This window comes from Scyliorhinus torazame, chromosome 15 (assembly GCF_047496885.1).
Source record: "Scyliorhinus torazame isolate Kashiwa2021f chromosome 15, sScyTor2.1, whole genome shotgun sequence".
In the NCBI taxonomy this organism is placed as follows: Eukaryota; Metazoa; Chordata; class Chondrichthyes; order Carcharhiniformes; family Scyliorhinidae; genus Scyliorhinus; species Scyliorhinus torazame.
The window spans coordinates 174,822,317-174,845,499 of NC_092721.1; positions in this window are offsets into that span (position 1 = coordinate 174,822,317).

The window sequence follows — 23,183 nt, forward strand, 5'->3', positions numbered from 1 at the left end:
TTTTTATTAACAGATCATATTGCATGAATTTGTTTGCAGCAAAATTGCAAGAAAATTAGAAAAGAGAAGAAAATAAAGCCCAGAGCATACTCTTTAACAGGCTTAGCAATGGATTATTTTAGACGACAGTGCCAAATGACATCTAATTATTAACAGACGGAAGGGAATGTACCATTACCATAGACTCCTTTGTAGAGTGGCCAGTGCCCCATTATAGTTAAAAGGGTAATTGTTGAATTCCTACGGGATTAAAGATAGAACAAGATAGAACCTTGATGACTTTTCAATAACTACAAATGCTTGAAAGAATGTTGTGGCCCTTACAAATAACAGTGTGAGTTTTCAGGAAACAGAATAAAGTGGAATAATTGGGTTACTATCATAGCTACCTTTGACGAGCTGAAACATGAAAACACAAGCTGCTACACCTAAAAGAATGTCAACTATTAAAATTGTGCATTGCATTATTGAATTATTTGGTGAAGTTTATACCATATTATGGTACCGTTATCAGTCCTTAAGGTCAATGGTCACAAGAGGCTTACAGTGTGACCATAAACCATTGATTTGTTTGAAGATAATGATTTTATTGAATGCAACATAGGACTTAAGAGCAATAGTAAGCCATTTGACCCTTCGAGCCTGCCTTGCCAGTCGATAAGATCTAGGCTGACTCGTTTGTGGTCTCAACTCCACACTCCTGTCTGACCTCCATAGCCCTTGATTGCCTTATCTATCAACAATCCATCCTAAGGAGCTTTGAACAAATTCAATGGTCCAACCTCCACTCCTTTCTTGTGAAGAGAAATCCACATACTAATGACCCTCTGCAAGAAAAAATATTCTCCTCATCTCCGTCTTAAAAAAAGAGTCCTCTTATTTGTAAACAGTAGCCCCTAGTTCTAGTCTCTCCCACAAGGGGAAACATCCTCCCAGTATCCACACTATCAAGTCTCCTCAGGATTTTAAATATTTCAGTAAGATCACCTTTCATTGTTCTAAACTCCAATATGTGGAGGCCCATTCTGTTCAAACTTTCTTCGTAAGATAAACCCTTTATCACAGGAATGAGTTGAGTGAACCTTCTCTGAACTGCTTCAAATGCATTTATATCCATTTTCAATTGTGCTGGGAGACAGTGGCATAGTGGTATTGTCACTGGACTAGTAACCCAGAGACCCAGGGTAATGCTCTGGGCATCTGGATTGAATCGTACTCATGTCAGATCGTGAAATTTGAAATCAATAAAAATTTGGAATTAAAACTCTTCACAATGACTGTGAAACCTTTGTTGTAAAATCCCATCCGGTTCACTAATACCCTTTAGGAAAGGAAATCTGCTGCCCTTACCTGGTCTGGCTTACACAGGACTCTAGCAGCACCAAGTTTTACAATCTCGCTCCAGTTAAGCATAATAACACTTTTTTTTAATTCTTCCTGCCAAACTGGGGCTGCGGGAATTTTGGGCTTCCATTTTGGGATTCCCAAAATCCAGAGGGCAGTGGCGGAAGATGGGGTTTTTGGGGCGGTTGTTGTGTGACCATGGATGGTGGGTGTTCCGTGGGAAGGCTCTATTTTAAACTTTTTTTAAAAATCGGCACACCCTTTTAAACAGCACCACAATCTTTTTTTAAAAATAAAGTTAGAGTACCCAATTAATTTTTTCCAATTAAGGGGCAATTTAGCGTGGCCAATCCACCTAGCCTGCACATCTTTGGGTTGTGGGGAGAACCCCACGCAGGCACGGGGAGAATGTGCAAACTCCACACGGACAGTGACCCAGAGCCAGGATCGAACCTGGGACCTCGACGTTATGAGGCACCAATGCTAACCACTGCGCCACCGTGCTGCCCTGCACCCCGATCTTTTATAAACTGATTGAGCCCATCCCACCAGTGTGACATTGTGGAACACACTTTTCATTTTTTTCCCTAACAATATAGCGGAGGAAACCACCCTTGGGTTGATAGTCTGCATCCTGTTAGCTAACTGAACCTCTATCCATATTAAGATGTTACCCCCTACATATTTTTGTGTAGCAACCATTGATGTGGGACCGTATCAAATTATTTTTGGAAATCGAAATACACCACAAATTCCCCTTTATCCACGTTGCTTGTTACTTCCTCAAAGAATTCTAATAATTTAGTTAAACATTATTTCCCTTTTGCAAAACAATGTTGACTCTGTCTGATCCCATTCTGATTTTCGAAGTGTCCTGCTTTCACTTCCTTAATAATGGATTCTAACAATTTTCACAGGGCAGATGTTATGCTAACTGCCCTACGAATTCCTGCTTCCTGTATCCATCCTTTCTTGAATAAATTTGTTACATTGGCTATTTTCCAATCTATTGGGACAATTCCAGAATCTAAGGAATTTTGGAAAATGCTTCTAATATCTTACCAAACACTTCTTTCAGGACACAGGGATGTAGAGAATAAGCTCCTGGGGAATGTGTAGGCTTTAGGTTTAATAGTTCTCCCAGTACCTTTCCCGTGGTGATGGTGATTGTTTTAAGTTCCTTTCACCTATTGATTTTCAAGTATTTTCGGGATGTTTTCTAAATCTTCTGCAGTGTTTTCCATTGTCAATTCCCCAGTCTTACACTTTATAGCACCAACACTCTGACTTGAATTACTCTATTCCTTTTGAAATACTTGTAGAAACTCTTACTGTCTTTTTTATATTTATATCTAGCTTTCCCTCATACTCTAATTTCCTCTTTCTTATTTATTTAGTGTTTCTTTGCGCTGGTCCTTACAAACTTTCTAAAATTCTGACCTGCCACTAAGCTTCACAGAATTGTACAGTGTTTCTTTCAATTTGATACCATTCTTAACTTTCTTATTTTGCTACGGATGATGTATCCTTCTCAAACAGCTTTTCCTTGTCACTGGGATGTGTCTTTGCTGAGAGTTATTAAATCTCTTATTAAAAGTCTACTGTCCTACAGTTTTATCTAGTTTTCCAGTTCACTTCAGCCAATTCTTCTTTCGTATCCTGATAATTGTCTTTCTTCAGGTTTAAAAAAAACTAGTCTTTGACCCATGCCTCTCACCTTCAAACTGAATGAAAAATTCCAGCATGTTATGATCGCTGTTACCTAAAAGCTCCTTTACTATGAGGTCCTATCTGGTTGCACATTACCAAGTTTAGAATAGCCTGTTCCCTGGTTGGCACTGGATTGCACTGCTCTAAAATGTTACGTCCATTTCCCAGGTGAAGTTCCCCTAATTTGTTATATCAAATGAAGAGGAATGAACTCGTTCCCTTTCTTTATTCAACTGGCTCGGTTTGTCGCAACAAGATAAATTTTAAAAGAATCCTTTACCTTGCGGATACCTTTTACTGCCCAAGATTAATGTTTTAACAGGAGCCAATTTAACCAGGATTTCTTGAGTTAAAAAAAGAGTGAGTTTATTCACTACTGAATGTGAGGATAATGATAAAGTACATGCGTATATATTCACACAGATTAGAAATGAGAATTGAGTCCAAATCTAAGTAACAAAATATGAATCAGTCTTTGATTTGCCTGTGAAGAGAAGATAGTGGAGCATTGTGGCCATTGTGATTTGTGATTCCAGCAGTGCTGACTTCAGCAGATGAATAATTGACTTTGAGATTCCAGTGTTCATAGAATCATGGAATCCCTTCAGTGCAGAGGAAGCCATTTGGCCCATCAAATCTGCCACAACACTCCAAAAGAGCACGCCCCCATCCTATCCCTTAACCCCATTTAACCTGCACATCTCTGGACACTAAGGGGCAATTTAGGATGGCTAATCCACCTAACCTGGTTATCTTTGGACTCTGGGAGAAAACCGGAGCACCCAGAGGAAACCCACGCAGACAGTGTCCTGCAGTTTGGCTGAAAAGCTACCCTGTTTCCTTTTCAGCTATGGCTTTGCTGACTTGGCTTGCTTCCGCAATCAGAGAGAGAGAGAGAGAGAGAGTTACCTTTCAAACCTGTAGATTTCTGCTATTTTTCCTCCTGTGTCACACACTGACACACCCAGCACTAGTCAACACTGACCAAGTTTTTGCAGCTGTTTTTTATCCCAGCATTTGTATATCCCTGGAAGACAAAATCCACAAACCAGTCTGGGACACTGCTCGCATGATATAATTCCTGCTGAGATGATCATCAGCTCCTATTATCTCCACAGGTGATGGCAATTCGTTTCTGTGTAGCTGTCATGCTTCTATGTATCGTTGTTTGGAAACAGGGTGCGATTCCATTGTCCCTCTCTCTTAGTATCCCCCACCAGCAATTCAGTCAGCAATTGAATTTACATCCTCAGCCATCTTTAGCTTGTATGTCCATTTTTAAAACCACAGGTCTTATTTAAGAGTTCAGTGCATCCATTCATATTTCAAGGTTTTCTCCATGATCACGACAAAGCAATTGTCCGAAATACACTAGATGAACTAATTTACAAGTTACCTTTGACAATCTGAGGTACCCAATCTGCATGACGGTTAAAGTCACCAATGATTATTGGAATACCTTTCTGACATGGCTTATTTATTTCTTCCTGTATACTTTGTCTTACAATGTGGCCACTGTTAGGGTGTCCCACAAGTGATTTTTTACCTTCCTTATTTTGAATTCCTAACCAAACTGATTCTACAGAATGGTCTTTTGAGCTTAGGCCATCACACACTACTGTACTATGTCACCCTTAATTAACAGAGCTACCTCACCACTTATTCACCATTTACCTCAGCATGGTCACAGAAATTATTTGAGACTAACTTCCACAAAGGGTCATGATTACGTTTTGATTTGATAGGAAGCTTTTCAACCTGAACAAGCTGAGCATATCCACGGCTTAACTTATGCTGACAACTGTGCAGTTGTGACCCACACTGCAAGTCACATTCAGACTACCTTCAACCTCTTTAACTCCACATACAAAAAGGTTTGATTCTCATTCAATATCAGCAAGGCCAAAATCCTGCACCAGCCATCCACCAGGTAAGCACCTATACCTCCAGATATTTTTATTGATGGGGAGGCTTTAGAAGTCATTAAACACTTCACATATATCAGCAGTTACCTTTCTTAAAAGTTCATCATTGAAGAGCAGAACCAACACTATCACCTGCATTTTGCACAACCTTTCAAAGAGTGCACAACCAGATCTTCTACAACAGAGATCTCCATAACATGACAAAGGCTTATTCTACAATGCTGCAGTCATCACCCTTGTATATGGCAATGAAACTTGGGTCATCGACTAAAATGACTTTGAGGTGCCAGAGAATTTCCACCAGCAAGATACTCAAAGTCAATTGGGAAGACAGGTGAAGAAACTCCAGCATCCTCACTGAAATCAATTCCTCCAGTAGTGCAATCATGACCATGCAAAATCAGCATGCCAAATAGACAGCTCCAAAGCAGATCCTCTTTCCACAGGATGGCACCCAATCTCAAGGAGGACAGTGAAAATACTTCAAGGACACTTTGAAAGCCTCGTTCAAAAGCAGTCAAATTGATATTTGTGTGTGGGAGGAACTTGCCACAAACCATGGCATGTGGTGGCATCTCATCTGATAAGCTGAAACATAGTTGAAAACTGACCACATAACTTTGTGTGCAGAGAAACAGCAGCAGAAGTTGAAGCAGAGAGAGCAGATCCCTGGCTCGATAACCCTTCCTTCCTCAGGACAAAGACCTGTCGCTCCAGGATTAGTTTGCTGAGTCACCAGAGGATGTATAAATCATGAAGCCTGGCAGATATCATCCTCATTTTGAGGAATTGATGTCAACGATGACAAGAATGCATATTCTAAATCATAATAACTTGCAGTGTGCAAGAAATTCGAAACATTTCCTCTCTGGTACTTTTCCCCCCAAAGATCTTAAATCTGTGTGCTCTGGTGACTGATGCACTTATGAGTGGAAACAGTTTTCTTTGATTTACTGTGTCCCATAAAGTAGATGATTTGTTCCTCAAAGTAACGTAATATCCTGTTTACAATCCTGGGCTCAATAGAAATTGTTCTGTCTTGTGCAGATTATCTATGCTGTCACCCGTTGCAACCAGGTGTGCCAACTGTACAGGGTTGTCCTGGAATCTCCAGGAAATAATTTGGATAAAACTGTGAGCAACTCAGGAGAAATATCATCAAGGCATTAAAAAAATATGTTTTTTCAACGTTTCTTTGAGCACTTTTGTTTATTGGTTGTAAAATATTCATGATGGAAAAACATGGGCCAGAATTTTACGTTCCAAGCTGAGTGTTAATGCGATCTCGGGCAGGAGCAGGTTTTCCATCCGGTGCCAATTTGGAGTGCGCCGCAAATGTAAAATTCAGGCCGTGTTGTTTGGCCAGGCAGGGCAGTTGGAAGCAAGTGCTCAGGTAATAAAACCTCAAGGAATACATCCAGCTGGAGTTCCTAGTCCTGGGTATGAGAGAAAGTGCGGTTGCTAATGTATTTTCGTACTTGCTCATACTTGCAAAAACTGAAGTAGAGAAAATGTTCTGCCAATTTTTCTTACAGGTAATCTGAGTCACTGGAAAGAATAATACAGCTTGAATTAAAATGAGGCAGGACTGCTGGAGGCAGGAGAATATGCTACCGTTTAATTCATCTCAGAATTTTCATAATGTAAAGTTAAAGGAACATTTTGAACGGCAACTGGAGTTGTGCGATTAAATGGATTGTGTACTATGGAAATTATGGGTGATGCGTTTTAAGGTTTTGCAACTAAGGTTGCTCCTGGAACTATGTATGAACATCGCAGCACGATGAAGTGAAATTCTAAATTAAGCTGTTGAAACTTGATGAAGACATTCTAACCAGTTTAAACTGCTGCCTAAAATGAAAGGGAAATACTGCAGAAGCAAGAAATTTGAAATAAAACAGGAAATGCTAAAAAGAAAACACTCAGCAGGGCAGATAGCATCTGTGGAGAGAAAAATGGTGTCTCCCCCGCTCACGGCCATAAGCCCAGGACACGTCGAGCAACGAGGCTGGACTGGACAGTGAAGCGAGCCCCCAAACGCCAGCCTGTAATACCCCAGGGATGACATAAACCTCCCATCGCAGCTGTCTCCAGCACCCACCACCACCCCAGAGGCAGTCACCTTGGTTGGGCATTATAGTGAAGTGGCTGTTGCGTGCGAATTTGCGCAATCGGAGACGCAGGAGGTTTTTTATAAAATTCAATGTAATCTTCCTGCCTGAAGGGAGGCAGAGAGCAGGTCACGCCCCCTGAACGTCGACATCATGTGCTTTGGGGTGATTGCGATTCCTCCATTTTGTCAGCAGCAACAAGTAAATGAGGACCAAGTAGGCTCACCTCTCGCATTAAAGGTAAGAGAAAATGGTGGCTCGCGAATGTCAGCCGGCGTGGGTCACGAAGGTCGGCCGGCGTGGGTCGCGAAGGTCAGCTGGCGTGGGTCCCCGGAAACGTTTGAAAAACACTGGACTACATGATGGGGTGTCAGCACTCTGGTGCCTGCAGGTGCAGTTGGAGGGGTCCAACCACCTGCGGGGCCAGGAGGTGGTCACAGAGGGAGGTGACCCAGTCCCCGTGCTCATGGCTGCCGGCATTGAGATCCTCGTCAAGCCAAAAGCGGGCCTCCAGGGCTGTCAGCGGCAGCTGCCTGGGGAGCCCCTAGAGCTCGCTCTGGCTGCACCCCAATCCCAAGGAGTAGCCCGGGGGCCATCAGGCACCCCGAGCGAGGATGAGGTGATGGGGCACGTGCCGGTGATCCCTGCAGGGGAGGTGCCGGGTCACCGTAGTGCCTCAAACTCCCTCCCTCCTGTCCCTGGCGGATCCGATGGACAGCGGGTAGAATAGGGTGCCACCAAGCCACCTGGAACACCTGGTAGACTGTCAGGACTATTATAACCTGCCTACTTACCATTGGCTGGGGACTAATGACTATCCCACAATCCTGTGGGAGTATGAGCTTCCCCAATGAGGGGGGCGGAGAAACCACTAGTAAACTCCTAGTATAAATAAGCTGGCCAGTTCAGGAACCAGGAGGAAGGAGTATGTAGCAAGGGAAGTTACTGCTACTGTTATGTATATATCTTATAGTAAATAAATGTTATTACTTTGTATCCTTAAAACTCGTGCTGGATTCTTCGTGGCCCTTACAAAACTGGCGACGAAGGTAAAAGTGAATAGCTGTCTACACTGCTGAAGCCACCTCCCTGGATTTTTGTTGGATACAGGTTGGAAGTTGTTTTCTATTACACCATGCCTCTGTACGGACATTTGGATGTTTTTGATGCTGCGCTGGAAAGCTGGAACCAGTACACACAACGGATGCGTTACTATTTCTGGGCAAACAATATCACCAAAAACGAGCGCCAGGTGGTCATATTGCTCACCGCCTGTGGCCCGCATACGTTTGGGGTGATTAGGAGCCTTACGTACCCAGCTGCGCCGGACACCAAAACGTTTGATGAACTTGTGAATATAGTGGGGCAACATTTTAACGCAACCCCATCCACGATAGTCCAGCGTTACCGGTTTAATACCGCTGGGAGGACCCCTGGAGAATCCCTTGCCGATTTTCTATCCAGGCTACGCAGGATTGCGGAGTACTGTGACTATGGTGAGACCTTGTCAGAAATGTTACGCGACCGTTTGGTTTGCGGTATTAACAATGCAGCCACCCAGAGAAAGTTGTTAGCTGAGCCAACATTGACTTTTCAACAGGCCATTCAAATAGTCTTGTCCCGAGAGAGCGCAGAGCGAGGAGTACAGGAGCTACAGGGAATGGAAGTGCATGCCTTGGGGCGCAACCCTTTCCGTCCAAAAACGTCCCCCCGCACTCCTGCGGTACCTTGGGCGAGGCAACATCCGGACCGACGCCAGTGGCCATCGGACATTCCTCCCCGAAGGGAGCCTTCTCCAGAGCCAATGGATGAGGAGCCATGTCCGTGTCAGACTTGTAGGCGCCGACCCTGTCGCGGACGGCGGTCCTGGGGACGCCAGAGGCGCCGTCATTCCGACCGAAACTGGGACCAGCCCAGGGGCCCTAACTGGGATCAGCCCAGAGGCAGTACCTTCCATGTGGATGAACCTGCGGCGATTACTCCTGAGGACGTGGAGACGGAGGACGACTGCCTGCAGCTGCATTGTGTGGCAGCTCCCCGTGTGGCCCCCATTAAGGTGACAGTACGGGTCAATGGCCACCCGCTTGAGATGGAGTTGGATACTGGCGCAGCGGTCTCCGTGATCGCCCAGAGGACATTCGACCGCATCAAGCAGGGTATACAGACCCTCACATTAACCGACTCACAAGCCAGGTTGGCCACCTACACGGGGGAACCACTGGACATTGCAGGAACTACAATGACCCCTGTTGTCTATGGACGCCAGGAGAGGCGTTTCCCACTTATCGTGGTGCGCGGCCATGGGCCCAGCCTGTTGGGTCGGGACTGGTTGCGCCATTTGCGGTTGCAATGGCAGCACATCCTCCAAACAGTTTCTGAAGGGTTGACTGAGGTGCTAGGACGATACCCAGATGTATTTCAGCCTGGTTTGGGGAAAATAAAAGGGGCCGTAGCCCGTATCCAAGTTGAACCAGGAGCCACTCCGCGCTATTTCCGGGCACGCCCAGTGCCTTACGCTTTGCTCGAGAAGGTAGAAGGGGAGCTCACTCGTTTGGAGAGTTTGGGTATTATCAGGCCCGTCCGTTTTGCTGACTGGGCAGCACCAATTGTACCTGTAATGAAGCCAGATGCCACAGTTTGCTTGTGTGGCGACTATAAACTTACAGTGAATACAGTTTCCCGACTCGACCGATATCCAATGCCTCGCATAGAGGATCTCTACGCGAAACTTGCAGGTGGACGCTCGTTCACAAAATTAGATATGAGTCACGTCTACCTGCAGTTGGAGCTGGACCCTGCCTCCCGACCATATGTAATGATTAATACACACCGGGGCCTGTATGAATATACACGGTTGCCCTTTGGAGTATCCTCTGCCTGCGCAATTTTTCAACGTGTTATGGAGGGCATTTTGAGAGGTTTACCACGTGTGGCTGTCTACCGAGATGACGTTTTGATTACAGGGACGTCGGAGCAAGAACATTTGGAAAATCTGGAGGCTGTCCTTAGACGCCTTTCGGAGGCTGGAGTCCGTTTACGTCGCACAAAGTGCGTATTTCAGGCAAAGGAAGTAGTCTACCTAGGGTAGCGGGTGGACCGCGAAGGTCTGCACCCCATCGCAGAGAAGGTGCATGCAATTCAACAGGCCCCCGCCCTGACTGACACTTCGCATCTTCGTTCTTTTCTCGGTCTCGTAAACTATTACGGGAAGTTCCTCCCCAATCTGGCAACTACGTTGGCCCCTTTGCACCTTCTGCTAAAGAAAAATCACACCTGGGTTTGGGGTCAGACGCAAGAAACCGCTTTCCGGCGGGTAAAGCAACAATTGTCGTTGTCAGGGTTACTAACCCACTATGATCCTGGAAAGCCTTTGCTCGTCACATGTGATGCATCCCCGTATGGTATTGGGGCCGTCCTGTCCCACAAGATGGAGAACGGGGCCGAGCGACCGATAGCTTTCGCCTCCCGCACATTGACTGCAGCGGAGAAAAAGTACGCGCAGATCGAGAAGGAGGGCCTGGCAGTGGTTTTTGCGGTGAAACGCTTCCACCAGTACGTGTACGGCCGCCATTTCACTATCGTGACTGATCATAAGCCCCTGCTGGGACTTTTCAGAGAGGATAAGCCAATACCGCCCATTGCTTCTGCACGGATCCAGCGCTGGGCTTTGTTGCTTGCTGCATACGAGTATTCTCTGGAGCACAAACCAGGTACGCAGATAGCAAATGCCGACGCACTGAGTCGATTGCCTTTATCGACCGGCCCCATGTCGACCCCCACGACCGGTGAGGTGGTTGCAACCCTAAATTTTATGGATACCTTGCCTGTCACGGCATCACAGATCCGTGAGTGGACCTAGACGGAGCCAGTCCTGTCAAAAGTTTGGCACATAGACCTGTATGGTGGGCAGCATAGACAGCTCCCAGGCGAGTTGCGGGCATTTTCCTCCAAGCTGTCAGAATTCAGCGTGGAAGACGGCATCATCTTGTGGGGGACGCGTGTGATTGTCCCGGAAAAAGGCCAGGAGCTGATACTATCAGACTTGCACAATGGGCATCCAGGCGTGACCAAAATGAAAATGTTGGCCCGGAGTTATGTCTGGTGGCCAGGCCTCGACACCGACATTGAGAAGGTGGCCCAAAACTGCTCCATTTGCCAGGAGCATCAGAAGCTTCCGCCGGCCGCACCCCTACATCACTGGGAATGGCCAGGGCGGCCTTGGGCACGCTTGCATGCAGATTTCGCAGGCCCTTTTCAAGGATCCATGTTCCTTCTACTAATTGACGCCCAGTCCAAATGGCTAGAGGTACATAAGATGCAGGGGACAACGTCCTGCGCAACAATTGAAAAGATGCGTTTATCATTTAGTACGCATGGCCTCCCCGAGGTGCTGGTCACGGATAATGGCACTCCATTCACGAGTGAGGAGTTTGCTAGGTTCACAAAGATGAACGGCATCCGCCATATCCGCACTGCCCCTTACCACCCGGCTTCAAATGGGTTGGCAGGGCGCGCAGTGCAGACATTCAAAAGAGGCCTAAAGAAGCAGTCTTCCGGATCAATGGACACGAGACTGGCTCGCTTTTTGTTTACGTACAGGACCACCCCCCATGCAGTGACTGGGGTAGCTCCCGCAGAACTCCTAATGGGCCGGAGACTTCGCACCCGCCTTAGTATGGTTTTCCCGGACATTGGCGCAAATGTACGCCGCACACAAGAACGGCAGGGACAGGGATTTTCTCGGCATCGTCCGATTCGGCAGTTTGCGCCCGGTGACCCAGTATTCGTTCGGAATTTTGCTGGTGGTGCCCAATGGGTTCCTGGTGTAATCTTTCGCCAAACGGGCCCTATATCTTACCAAGTTCAAGCCCAGGGTCGTCTCCAGCGAAAACATGTAGACCACGTTCGGTCCAGAAGATCATCCCCTCAAAAGATTCCCTGCCCCCGGAGCTCATTTCAACAGCCGCAGAGACCAGAGACAAGGGAACGTAGTCCTCACAATCTTCCACTGGTGCCTCACTCGAAGCCTGCGCAGGTCGTTACGGGACCGAATGGAGATAGAGACGCTGACATGACAGAGGCAGCAGACTCTGACTCCGAGATGGAGACACAGGATGCATCAGAGGAGGAATCCGAGGGTCCACGGGCCGTGGATGTACAACCGCGCCGTTCATCACGGAAGCGCCGCTCTCCGTCTCGTTACACGCCGCCTGATCCAGCGCCGTGTGCAAATGGCGTCCGGCCTGCGGCCAAACGAGTCCAACGCCCTCCTTCGCCAGGGTCTTCGGTGGATTCCTTGGACTTTGGGGGGGAGGGATGTTATAACCTGCCTACTTACCATTGGCTGGGGACTAATGACTATCCCACAATCCTGTGGGAGTATGAGCTTCCCCAATGAGGGGGGCGGAGAAACCACTAGTAAACTCCTAGTATAAATAGGCTGGCCAGTTCAGGAACCAGCAGGAAGGAGTGTGCAGCAAGGGAAGTTGCTGCTGCCGTTATATATATATGTTATTGTAAATAAATGTTATTACTTTGTATCCTTAAAACTCGTGCTGGATTCTTTGTGGCCCTTACAAAAAGGACCCTCCAGGCCCGGTTGTCCTAGAGGACAGCCGCCAAAGGAGACCCAAGTCACAGGGCAGGAATCGCAACAGGCCACCTCAACTCCTGATGTACCACCTAACTGGAGGATTAGGGCACGTGAGCCAGAAGGGTAGATACCAGTTAAGTTGCCATGGGTGCAGCACACAGGGTAGTGTTAGGGGCACATACCTAGAGAAACATGTTCACCTGTTCACAATAAACACCTGTTCACAAACATTCCAACCTGCCTCGGTGCTCTGTCAGAAGTGTGTGAAGGATGGGCTGGGCTTGGTTGGCTGCTGAGCGAGCGCTGGTGGGAGGGGTGGGGGGTGATGGGGGGCTGTCAGAGGTGGGTACAGGCAAGGACCCCCAGGCCAGCCACCGTGCACTGTCCTGGTACCCAACCCTGGCGCCGCCCCCTCTCTCTCCAACCCCCACCGCCCCACCGTGGACCCCATCTCCACCTCTGCCACTCCAAGGGTTTGGTGGGACCGTGTGATGGAATGGCAAGCTCGCCTGCAGGGATCACCTAGGTGGACGGTGGAAATTGGTACTGTGGGCAGGAGTCAGACGCGGAGCACTAAAGCTCATCGCAGCATGGTTCGTCATCACTATCCATCACATGGACCAGACTCGCTGATACTTCCAACCCAGGGCGTGCTCTCAGTAGTGAGGCAAGTAGGAATCACGGAGGAGGTTGCAAGTATGGGAGGGGGGTTGATGCAGGAAGGGGGTGGTCGGCCGGAGAGATGGGTGGTGGGGGAGGGGATACATGTGACAGGATGGTCGTGCCGCTGTCGACCAGCCCCCTTAGTTGGTGAACCTGGAGGCAAATAGAGTGTCCCGTGTGCGGCAGCCCTGGCGCACATGTTGTGCAGCCTCCTGTGGCTACCCGGGCTGCATGCTCTGCCATTCCTGGCCCCCTATGCACCCTCCTCATCAGACGATGCCTGGCGTTTACTCCCGCCTCCAGCATGTCGCTCCTCTGCCACGTAATGTTGTGGAGGACGCATCAGGCCACCACAATATGGAAGACTCTCCTAGTGCGATCCAGGCATCTGAACCAACCCCTGGCCGTTCCCCCGAGCACTCTGCCCTCCATACCACACCACTGTCCCCACCGGTGCCCAGCGACATGGTGGCCACTGGCCCTGGCATCAGTCCATGCCGGCAGGGTACCAGTGTCTGGTGCTATCCATGCCAGCGACAGGCTCTGTGGCCCCCGTCCAGCACCCAACTGTTGGAGCTACTGTGGCCATCTCGCTTGGGTGAGCTGCGTGGTGCCCCGTTGTGGGTGGGTGGGGGTGGTGGTGTTGGGGCACCACTATGGCCAGTTCGCTCTGCGCAACCACAGGCCATGGCGGACGGTCAGTGGGGTGGACAGCAAGATGGCTGCCTTGCAGGCTGCAGCAATGGCTGTCCATGCTTGGACACCCTGGGGACACCCCAAACCCACAGCGTTTGGGTCACCCCCCCGCTGTTCACCCCGGCCCTGGCGGACTCAACCCCCCCCCCCCCCCCCCCCCGGCGCCCAGCCAGCCTGCTAGCGGCAGGACCGGCAACCCATGTCTGTGCCTTTGGGAACATGTCCTATCTCCGTTCTCTCCTCCTCAGCGGCCACGCCGTCTGTCTCCCGATTTTAAATACAACAAGTGAAGCTCACCAAGAATCCCAGAGAATACCAGGACGGGTACGTTAATGATATGCCAAAGGTATTTTCTGTACGTATGGCGTAGAATGCATTCACGCCCCTGTCGAGGCGCGGAGCATGGCATTCCCTCGGATAGTGATGTCCAGCACGAGGGGACATAGCTTTAAACTGAGGGGAGATATAAATAGGACAGATGTCAGAGGTAGGTTCTTTACTCAGAGAGTAGTAAGGGCGTGGAATGCCCTGCCTGCAACAGTAGTGGACTCGCCAACACTAAGGGCATTCAAATGGTCATTGGATAGACATATGGACGATAAGGGAATAGTGTAGATGGGCTTCAGAGTGGTTTCACAGGTCAGCGCAACATCGAGGGCCGAAGGGCCTGTACTGCGCTGTAATGTTCTATGTTCTATGTTCATGGAGGAAGGGGGTCCAGTTGTCATGGCACATAATAACCAACTGTAGGAATGAGGTCTGCTGAGGGAATTTGAACAACTAGGGTCCAAATTAATTAGCAGAATCTCAAAGTTAATAATTTCTGGCATACTCCCTGAGCCACATGCAAATTAACATGGGGTCATACAGATCCAAGATTTGATGCCCAGCTCAAAACATAAAGCGGGTGACAGGGATTTACAGTTCTGGGCACTGGCACCAATTTTGGGAAAGGAAGGAATGGTTCCTTTGTGTTGGGATCTGTTGTATTACACTTTGTGGACATATGTCATTATTCTTTGCCTTTTGATCCAGAATGGTCCGTTGAGTTGATGATAAAGAAACCACCAATCTTTAGATTGAAGCAAAACTAATTTATTGAATAACGATTAATTCAATAAAGTTCAAACACACTTAGCTATAACTACGAATAAAGTAAGGTTGAATCTGTTATACAGTAATCTATAATCTAGTATTAACTAATGATGACCTCGTGTTAACTCTCTCTAATCTAATCTACTCCTCTTGCTGTGTTCAATACTTCTCCTCTGCTAACCACCCAGTATTCCCTGACTGGGAACTGGTGGTGCCCTCTAGTAAGAACATAAGAACATAAGAACTAGGAGCAGGAGTAGGCCATCTGGCCCCTCGAGCCTGCTCCACCATTCAATGAGATCATGGCTGATCTTTTGTGGACTCAGCTCCACTTTCCGGCCCGAACACCATAACCCTTAATCCCCTTATTCTTCAAAAAACTATCTACCTTTATCTTAAAAACATTTAATGAAGGAGCCTCTACTGCTTCACTGGGCAAGGAATTCCATAGATTCACAACCCTTTGGGTGAAGAAGTTCCTCCTAAACTCAGTCCTAAATCTACTTCCCCTTATGTGTTTGTATTACACTGAGATGTAATAATTAACTCTTCACTGGCATACATATATATGTATCATTACATCCCCTTTTTTTTAATATTTCTTTTCTATGTATTGAAAAATCAATAAGGAAGAAGTTGAATAGGAACGATTCACAAAACGAGTCTCTCCGGTTTCCTTCTTTTCCTTCTTAAACCACGAAGTGGAGACTCAGAAATTTTTACAGTCCTCTGTGAATCTTCAGGAACTTGAGAATTTGTCATAGTAGCATTGAAAATACTTTCATGGAATTGTAGATCTGGAAAGATGTTAATGTGTTGTTTGAGTTTTAGTAGTGCTTGGCGATTGCATCAAACTATGTTCCTTCAGCTGTCTGAACGATGTAAGAACGCGGTGCTGCTTGTCCGATAACTTTTGCAGGAGTTGACCAACTTCCATCAGAGACTCTGATCCTGACGGTATCATCTGGAAGCAGTGAGTCCAGAGTATTTGCATGTTGATCATAATACATTCTCTGTCGTTCTCTCTGATGTTTCATCTTTTGTATCACAGGCCGATGATCTGGATTGGGTAGAGACATAGATGGTAGAGTACTTCTCAAATTGCTGTTCATCAACATCTGTGTAGGTGATAGACCTGTGGAAAGCGGACTTGCTCTATAGGTAAGCAATGCTAGATTCATGTCTGCATGAGAATCCAAAGCTTTGTAAAGGAGTTGTTTGATGATATGAACTCCTTTCTCCACTTTACCATTTGATTGAGGGTAGTGCGGACTCGAAGTGATGTGAGTGAAATTGTATTCTCGAGAGAATTCAGCCCATTCATGACTATCGAAGCACAGCCCATGGTCAGACATGACAGTGGTTGGAATACCATGTCTGGCAAAAGTTTCCTTTGTCGCTTTAATAACCGTTCGGGATGTGAGATCTGTTAACTTGATGACTTCCAGATAATTTGAATAGTAGTCGATGATTAGCACATAATCACGACCATTGCAGTGAAACAAATCAATCCCTACTTTTGACCATGAAGATGTCTCCAATGCATGTTGTGGTAGTTTTTCCTTGCATTGTGCAGGTTAAAATTTCAGACATGTTTCTCATCCAAGTATCAGTTCAGTGATGTCTCGATTGATACCCGGCTAATACACAGCTTGTCTCGCTAGTCTCTTGCATTTTTCAATGCCAAGGTGACTGTCATGTATCTGGTTAAGAATCATGGGTGGCGCAGAGCTGACGTGTGGGAGGCAAGGTTGGGAATGAACTTCCCCAGGAAGTTGACCATGCCTAGGAAGCGTAGCACTGCTTTCTTGTCTGCCGGCTGCGGCATGGCTGTGATGGCACTCACCTTGTCTGCATCCGGACGGACCCCTGACCGGGAAATGTGGTCCCCCAGGAACTTCAGCTCGGTTTGGCCGAAAGAACACTTGGCTCGGTTGAGGCGCAGGCCGTTTTCACATATGCGTGCAAAGACGCGTTGGAGACGATAGATGTGCTCCTGTGGTGTGGTGGACCAAATGATGACATCGTCCACGTATACGCGCACCCCTTCGATGCCTTCCATCATCTGCTCCATGATCCTATGAAAGACCTCGGATGCCGAGATGATGCCAAATGGCATTCGGTTGTAGCAGAGCCTACCGAAAGGGGTGTTGAAGGTGCACAGCTTTCGGCTGGACGGATCGAGTTGGATCTGCCAAAAATCCTTAGAGGCATCCAGTTTCGTAAATATTTTTGCCTGGGCCATTTTGCTCGTGATCTCTTCCCGTTTGGGTATGGGATAATGTTCCCTCATGATATTGTTATTGAGGTCTTTTGGGTCAATACAGATGCGGAGCTCGCCAGAGGGCTTCTTGACACACACCATGGAGCTGACCCACGGCATGGGCTCCGTGACCCTGGATAGGACCCCTTGGTCCTGGAGATCCTGCAGCTGCTGCTTGAGGCGCTTTGAGTGGCGCAGGGACTCTGCGAGGTGCGTGAATGACCGGGGTGGCGTCTGGTTTGAGCCGAATTCTGTAGATGTATGGCAGTGTTCCCATGCCCTCGAATGCCTCCTGGTTGTGGGCAAGGAGCAACTGAAGCTGTGCGTTGAACTCTGCATCCGGGAAGTCAGACGTGCCGTCTGGAGAGAGAGAGTGGATTTGTTGCACGAGGTGGAGAGCCTTACATGCCTGTGCGCCCAGCAGGGAGTCCTTCAATGAGCCGACTATCTCGAACGAGAGTGTGGCTGTGTGTGTTGTGTGTCACCTGGAGCTGGCAGGATCCCATAGCCGGGATAACGTTTCCGTTGTAGTCGGCCATCCTGCACCGGGATGGCCGAATTGGTGGTCTGACCTTCATGACGTAGAAGGCTGACCATGCTATGAGGTTGGCGGAGGCGCCAGTGTCCAGGCGGAAAGTTATCGGCGTTCGGTTGACCGTCAGGGTGGCACACCATTCATCGCCCGGATTGATCGTGTAGACTCTGTTCCCATCAATGACCGCAACACAGAAGGCATCTCGGTCATCTGTGTCATCGGTCTGGATGTCGTCTGGGCACGATTCGTAATGGGGAGGCTGAATGGTCCGCACGTCCCTGCGAGATTGTCGGAGTTGTGTAAGATTGACAGGTTGAGCTGCTCGACAGTAAGCAGCATGGTGGCCCACCTTGCCACAGCGTAGGCATTGTCGGGTTCTTGCGGGACATTGCCGCTTTAAATGTGCAGCTCCACAGTTGCCGCACGTCGTGACGTCATGGCGTTCGTTGCGCCACTGCGCATGCGCAGTTCAGTCTTGCGTTGAGCACGCCTCCGCATCACGTCCCTCAGTGTTGCCATAGGTTTTGGCGCGCACAAACGCGGGAGGCCTCGAAAAGCATGCGAAATGTCGCCCTCGTCCGGGCCGCGGGCCGGGAGGAACTCGATTGCCTGGACCCGTTTGGCCTCGTGGGGCACCTGGCTCGCCGATCCGGCCGCGTAGGACCCCCGCCGCGCCGATTCGGTCGCATGAAATTGGGCATAGCGGCTAGTCGCGTTTTCGTGCAGGACTCAGGCTTCGATTGCGGAGGCTAAGGTGAGGCCTTTTATTTTTAAAAGCTGCTGGCATAGGGTGCCCGAGGCAACCCCAAAAACGATCTGGTCCCGAATCATGGATTCTGAGGTGGTGTCGTAACCGCAGGACTGCGCGAGGATGCGGAGATGCGTAAGGAATGACTGAAAGAGCTCATCCTTACCTTGCAGGCGCTGCTGGAAGACATACCTCTCGAAGCTCTCGGTGACCTTGACGTTGACGTGTTGGTCGAGCTTGAGAAGGACCGTCTTGTATTTGGATTTGTTCTTGCCTTCCGCGAACACCAGGGAGTTGTAGACATGGATGGCGTGCTGACCTGCGGTGATGAGGAGGATGGCGATCTTTCTGGTGTCCGAGGCGCTCTCTTTTTTGTTGGCTTCCAGAAAGAGCTGGAACATAAGAACATAAGAACATAAGAACTAGGAGCAGGAGTAGGCCATCTGGCCCCTCGAGTCTGCTCCACCATTCAATGAGATCATGGCTGATCTTTTGCGGACTCAGCTCCACTTTCCGGCCCGAACACCATAACCCTTAATCCCTTTATTCTTCAAAAAACTATCTATCTTTATCTTAAAAACATTTAATGAAGGAGCCTCTACTGCTTCACTGGGCAAGGAATTCCATAGATTCAAAGCCCTTTGGGTGAAGAAGTTCCTCCTAAACTCAGTCCTAAATCTACTTCCCCTTATTTTGAGGCTATGCCCCCTAGTTCTGCTTTCACCCGCCAGTGGAAACAACCTGCCCGCATCTATCCTATCTATTCCCTTCATAATCTTATATGTTTCTATCAGATCCCCCCTCATCCTTCTAAATTCCAACGAGTACAGTCCCAGTCTACTCAACCTCTCCTCGTAATCCAACCCCTTCAACTCTGGGATTAACCTAGTGAATCTCCTCTGCACACCCTCCAGTGCCAGTACGTCCTTTCTCAAGTAAGGAGACCAAAACAGAACACAACCAGGTGTGGCCTCACTAACACCTTATACAATTGCAGCAGAACTGCCCTAGTCTTAAACTCCATCCCTTTAGCAATGAAGGACAAAATTCCATTTGCCTTCTTAATCATCTGTTGCACCTGAAAACCAACTTTTTGCGACTCATGCACTAGCACACCCAGGTCTCTCTGCACAGCAGCATGTTTTAATATTTTATCATTTAAATAATAATCCCTTTTGCTGTTATTCCTACCAAAATGGATAACCTCACATTTGTCAACATTGTATTCCATCTTCCAGACCCTAGCCCATTCACTTAGCCTATCCAAATCCCTTTGCAGACTTCCTGTATCCTCTGCACTTTTTGCTTTACCACTTATCTTAGTGTCGTCTGCAAACTTGGACACATTGCCCTTGGTCCCCAACTCCAAATCATCTATGTAAATTGTGAACAGTTGTGGGCCCAACACTGATCCCTGAGGGACACCACTAGCGACTGATTGCCAACCAGAGAAACACCCATTAATCCCCACTCTTTGCTTTCTATTAATTAACCAATCCTCTATCCATGCTACTACTTTCCCCTTAATGCCATGCATCTTTATCTTATGCAACAACCTTTTGTGTGGCACCTTGTCAAAGGCTTTCTGGAAATCCAGATATACCACATCCATTGGCTCCCCGTTATCTACCGCACTGTTAATGTCCTCAAAAAATTCCACTAAATTAGTTAGGCACGACCTGCCCTTTATGAACCCATGCTGCGCCTGTCCAATGGGACAATTTCCATCCAGATGCCTCGCTATTTCTTCCTTGATGATAGATTCCAGCATCTTCCCTGCTACTGAAGTTAAGCTCACTGGCCTATAATTACCCGCTTTCTGCCTACCCCCTTTTTTAAACAGTGGTGTCACGTTTGCTAATTTCCAATCCGCCGGGACCATCCCCAGAGCCTAGTGAATTTTGGTAAATTATCACTAGTGCATTTGCAATTTCCCTAGCCATCTCTTTTAGCACTCTGGGATGCATTCCATCAGGTCCAGGAGACTTGTCTACCTTTAGCCCCATTAGCTTGCCCATCACTACCTCCTTGGTGATAACAATCCTCTCAAGGTCCTCACCTGTCATAGCCTCATTTCCATCAGTCACTGGCATGTTATTTGTGTCTTCCACTGTGAAGACCGACCCAAAAAACCTGTTCAGTTCCTCAGCCATTTCCTCATCTCCCATTATTAAATCTCCCCTCTCACCCTCTAAAGGACCAATATTTACCTTAGCCACTCTTTTTTGTTTTATGTATTTGTAGAAACTTTTACTATCTGTTTTTATATTCTGAGCAAGTTTACTCTCATAATCTATCTTACTCTTCTTTATAGCTTTTTTAGTAGCTTTCTGTTGCCCCCTAAAGATTTCCCAGTCCTCTAGTCTCCCACTGATCTTTGCTACTTTGTATGTTTTTTCCTTCAATTTGATACTCTCCCTTATTTCCTTAGATATCCACGGTCGATTTCCCCTCTTTTTACCGCCCTTCCTTTTTGTTGGTATAAACCTTTGCTGAGCACTGTGAAAAATCGCTTGGAAGGTTCTCCACTGTTTCTCAACTGTTTCACTATAAAGTCTTTGCTCCCAGTCTACCTTAGCTAGTTCTTCTCTCATCCCATTGTAATCTCCTTTGTTTAAGCACAAAACATTAGTGCTTGATTTTACCTTCTCACCCTCCATCTGTATTTTAAATTCCCCCATATTGTGATCGCTCCTTCCGAGAGTGGAAGCGCTGTTTGAACAGCTTCCAATTGACGCCGAGGTTCCCAGCGACTTGCAACGGCTGCGGTGTGCTGACGGTGTCCATGGCGCAGGATGGCAGATTTGTGGCTCGGTATCAAATCACTCCTGGTATCATGAAGTGTTGGGTACTCTGATACACAGACGAACCAACACGGTTGCGAATGGTACAAGCAGTTTTATTTCAATCAACTATTAACATAATAAACTCTGGTACTCAGCACATGGTGAATGTCTGAGTGGCTGGCAATGAGGTCTGTGCCGTCAGCCATCTCCTGCTCGAGTGCCCAGGAAGTGTCGTGTTCCCTGTTTTGTACTGTGTATGCTCTTGTCTGTGATTGGCTGTCGTGTTGTGTGTGTTGATTGGTCCGTTGATCTGTCCATCATTATGTATGTATGTATGTGCTATGATGTTCACCTGAATATCATGACACACTCCTCCATTGCACATCCACCTGCGGCACAACGGGCCGGGCTCACACGGTCGCCGGTGGAAGCGTGTCTATTGCAGGCCATGGAGGATGATGACAACCCGCCCTGGGATGAGCTCTGGACTCTGTATCGTTGGACAATATCTGACCCATGGCCACAGTACCACCCTCCACCCGCACCATCCCTCCATGCGGCCGTGACACTGCAGTGCACAGTCCCGTCGTCTGCCCGAGAAGATGGCAAGGGCGACTCGGGGGGAGGGGGGACACACTCACCCGAGGCCAACGCTCTATCACCCCTCACATACCCACTGGCGCTCACCTCACACCGCACCCCCGCACGCATCAGATAGAGCACAAAGGCAGCTTCTGCTAGTGTGAAAGTGATTTTAATAACAAACAGTTCATACACGTGCCCTAGCCCCAGAAGTAATCTATGCCATGCACCCGTGCCAACTTACTCAGTGTCTAATTTTTTGGCCTTACGGGCCCGATGACTAGGTGGTTCCCCAGAGGGTACAGCAGAACTGGAGGTGGACTCCTGTGATTCCTGCCCTGTGACGAGGGACCCCTTTGGCGGCCGTTTTCTGGGGCGGCCAGGCCTGGATGGGCCAGGCTGTGGCTCGGGCAACTGGGATGGCGAGCTGCCAGCCTGTCCTGCCCGTTGCCCACCAGATGCACCTGGGACGGAAGGGGGGGGGAAGAGTCCGAGGTGTTGCGGTGTTCCGGGACCTCCCCTACCGGGGGACCCGGAACGGGCCCCAGCACCTCTTCCTCCCTTGGGGTGCCCGATGGCCCCCGGGCCTCTATATGGGTCGGGGATGCGAACGGACCAAGCACCCGATGCCCCCCGACACCTGGCGCTGCCAGTCCTGGAGACCCGCCCTGGTATCAACAAGGGTCTGCAAGTTTGCAGCCATGGAGCTCAGGGAGTTGGCCATCCCTGTCTGTGTCTGGGCGACGCCAGCCAGCACCTGGGGAACGGCGCTGATCCCCTCAGCGATGGCCTGCTGAGACTGGGCCACTGCCTGCAGAGACTGGGCCATTGCCTGCTGAGACTGGACCATGGCGTTGAGTGCCTCTGTGATCTGCTGCTGGCTCTGGCTCAATTGTGCCTGTGAGAGGGCAGCCATGTCCTGGGCCACGGACGCCGCCTGCACAGAAAGCCCCAGGCCTTGCATACTGCGACCCATGTCTGACACCGTCGCACCCATTGCCTCCACCGCAGATGCCACATGCGTGGTTTCGGCCTGGGTGGCACGCATGATCGGTACCACTACCTGCTCCTGCACGCGGGTGGACTCCTCCACCTTTGTCTGCAGCTGCCGCAAGCCGGCCGTCACCCCCTT